This window comes from Centruroides sculpturatus, unplaced genomic scaffold, assembly GCF_000671375.1.
Source record: "Centruroides sculpturatus isolate CEXI.00-Female unplaced genomic scaffold, Cexi_2.0 scaffold5865, whole genome shotgun sequence".
Taxonomy (NCBI): domain Eukaryota; kingdom Metazoa; phylum Arthropoda; class Arachnida; order Scorpiones; family Buthidae; genus Centruroides; species Centruroides sculpturatus.
The window spans coordinates 1-3,793 of NW_019389998.1; the positions used below are offsets into that span (position 1 = coordinate 1).

Sequence of the window (3,793 nt, forward strand, 5' to 3'; positions counted from 1 at the left end):
GTAATTACTATCTTTTATATATTAGTAGGACGAATAACTTCAAAAACATCATTGCCATTGTTTACCGAAAGTCATCATGATGACTGCAACCTAAATGAAACTACTGACTCTCCAGTAAACATTACCACTCAAGTTGAAGAAGTTTTGGTTATTCCTTTAGCAAATCAAGATTTTGAATGTCCAGGAATGTTAAGTGAAGAAAAAGTATTTATTTTTGAAATTGTTTAAATATAAAATTGCAAATAATTTTTTAATATTAGAATGAACTTTAGGTGATAAGCTTAGAACAACAAAAAAAACACAGTAAAGTTCGAATGAATCTCGACAGTCTTGTGGGTGATAATGTCAGTACTACCGAAATCGTTGAAAAGAAAACAAGATTTTCACTTTCTCAAGATCAAGAGTCTTTAGGTATTTTTAAAAATAATTTAATAATGCTTTTCATTAGGTATTAATAAAAATTACAACTAACCTCCAAAAAACCAATAACGGTGTGTTTTCTCAAAAAATGCACCGTTATTGGTTTTTCGGAGGTTAGTTGTTATATATCGCGGTGTGCTGTTGATGTTTTATTAATAAAAATTTTTAAATAAAGAGAATGATATTGATAGCTAATACAGGGGTCACACTACACAGTGCCAAAATTGCCACTTGGGATATTTTTATTAAATGATGATAAAAATGTAATACTGGCAATAACAAGTGGCAATAAATTCTTAGTTTACTTATTTTGACATTCAGTGTGAAATTGAATCACAAAGCAGACTTCTGGAAAAACAGCAGACTATCTAGCTCTTATGCACAGGTTGCCGACCTTATGGGATAAAAGTATCTTATCTGATTCTTGAAATTATTATTTTACACTTAAAGTTATCATACATCCATCTCGATTTGTTACTTTTAAACCCTGTATCTATAGAAAAATTAACTAGGTTTCCCTTATGTTAGAATCTCTTAAACTTTTTATCTGCAACCATTTCTTACAACAAAAACTTTTAGACTCCATTTATAATGAACTTTTTATGACTCCTCCTTATAATATATGGTGCAAAACAAACCTCTGTATGGACATAATCTAAATTCTACATTTATTCATACAATTTCTACAAAGCAAATATTGACAAATATGTAGCACGTTCTTATAAACTGTGCTTATTTCATATGCATAAACCTTAGTTTTTTCAAATTTTTGTGACCACCTAGAATTTTTAGTCCATCCCTCAAATGGTCGCAGTTTAAGAAATACTATCCTATGTCAAAAAAGTTTTTGACAGGTTTTGACAGCTCACTAGCTGGGAACTACTCTTTAATAAAATGCATTAACTAATGTAGTACCTATAGTTTATACAAGTAGAAGCATAATGGCATTTCAACAGAACTTTTATTTGTACAAATTTTCTTTGCACATCAATTTGAACATTTTATCAGTTGGTCTAAAAGTACAGTATAGCAAATAAAATAACTTACTGGAATATAAATGTCTTAAAATAATCAAACACCTTAGTATTTTCAGCAACGAAGTATTTAATAAAAAATATAACAACGTTTTCGAGTCTTCTTCAGTTAAGCCACTTTAAAACAAAAACAAACGTAAAATAGAATGCAAGCAATACAACGATTTAAAAATTTGAAATTAATTACAACAAAATAAAAATAAAATAAAACGTAAAAACAAAATTAAATTACAATAAAATATTAAGAAAAATAATCGTCGTGGTAAAAAGATTTCCATGCGAAGGATAGACTTTCTCCATCTCCATGGTTGAGGCATCCTTTGTCAATATGGGCCTTGTAAATTTCAAGTTTTTCAATATGTTTAAGTACTTGTTTGTTGGTGGCAGTCTTAATTATGGATGCTTTGTTCCAATGTACATAAATTAATATCTTGATGTTTAGCGAAGGCTGCAAGGACGGTACTGTCCAAGTGTTTAGTAATGGAATACTTTTGCTCTTTAAGCCTCTGTTTTAAAAGTCTCATAGTGGCACCAACATAAACGAGATCTGAATTAAAACGGTGGTCACTTAAAGGAATAGAATACACTCCTGCACTATTGTTACGGTTTCCTATCTTCTTATCATTTCATAGAATTCTATAGATCGTAGGATTGTGATGATAAATAATTCTTAAATTATTCTTGTGAGATAATTTTTTAATCATCGATTGCAGGAAAGGTATATAGTTGAGAACTGCTCTTCGTCCTTGGTTCTTAGTTGTAGGTTGCTTATTTGTTTGATTACAAAATTTAGCAATAAGTGCATTAATTTCACTTATACAATATTCCTGTTGTACAGCTATTGTACGTATGTAATTTAATTCTCTATGTGTGTCAAACATATGCGTACAGTGGGTATAGGCCCACTTTATTTGTGATTGAAAGGCTGCATTCTTAAAATTCCGAGGATCAAAGGGAAGAATTTACAAAAGAGAAGCCTCTTTTGTAAATTTTTTGTAAATTTTATATTTTTTGTAATGGTCAACATTACAAGAGAGATAAAACTCTTTTGTAATGTTAACCATTACAGTACATTAAAAAAATATGATGTACTGTATTTTTTTAATGTGGCAGTCTTTGAAACATATCAACTGTACAAAAAGAGGGATAGATGTACTTAATGTTCACAGTAAGTAAAATACTTTTTTATTATGTCAATATTCCACACCGTAAGAAATGTGAGGGTAAGGGAATTTGGACAAAGTTGGTCAGGGAAAATCAGGGAAAGTCAGGGAATTCAAAACAAAAATTTGAGTAGGAACCCTGTACAAGCCATTTCTGAAATGGGTCACTAGTCATCCAAGCCATTCTGTTGGATTCATACTGAACAGGTTGTAAAGTACTATATTATTTTTCCGACTTTCCAACGATTATCGACACTACTGTGTGCCGGAAATAGCCGTTCCCTAACAGATACTTTACGCGGATTCGCGTTAGTGTGCCAGGCCTGGACTTTAAGCGTGCACCGAATTAAATAATGACAAAGTTTGTCAATAACAAAATCAAATATTTAATTAAACTTCTAGTAATAAACTATATACAGTATTTAATAAAATTCAAACAATAATTTATTCAATGAAATTCAACAAGAATCAATCCGACAAACTCAAATCAATCTATTTCTAACTTAATTCTATTCCCCTTTGGAATTCGACAAAATCAAAGAATTAACTTATAAACAATAATTCTTATAAATTAAAGATCCTAATCGTCACCTCAATATACTAGGAACCTATTTCCTCAAACTCTCAAGACTTTCTATAATCGTCAATCCATAAATCGAATAACTTCAAAATCCTATCGGACACCTCTCTCGTTCACTGCTACGGAGCTCACCAAAGCTCGTTGCTATCAGGAATTCACCTCGTTCATTTTCACTTGAGTTAGAGGCTTTATAGTGTGAGGTGACGTCACAATTCTGAATGAGCTCACTCTCCTCATTTACATACTTATCTGTAACATTAAATTTTTCTTGTTTATCTGGCAGATTATTTTCCGACAATACTTCGCTAACCTTTTACATTATTCTTTTTAACAATTATCGGGATGCTTTATTCTTTTAAGGTTTAGCGATTCCTAACTGGGTTGTGGGGTCTTCCCCCCTTTTTCTCGGTGCGGACTTACTTTTTTCCGCTTGGGAAGCGCAAGTTTTTCTACGGCGCTTTTCTTTCGTCAGTGAGTTGGTTTTTCTTCTATTTTTAAGTTACTAAGGTGAATGGTGAGGAAACCTTCGTCTTAACTAAACATAAGTCCCAAACAAAATATAATGAAAGCAAAATAAAAGTAAAATAAAAATAAAG

General features: G+C 31.2%; 1 long non-coding RNA gene across 1 annotated transcript; it reads left to right on the forward strand.

Annotated features, from left to right (window-relative positions):
- The first annotated feature begins 23 nt into the window (after positions 1 to 23).
- On the forward strand, positions 24 to 412 carry LOC111617398. The gene is made up of 2 exons (XR_002755406.1): positions 24 to 204; positions 273 to 412. It is a non-coding gene; the product is annotated as an uncharacterized LOC111617398 (long non-coding RNA).
- Positions 413 to 3,793: the final 3,381 nt, after the last annotated feature.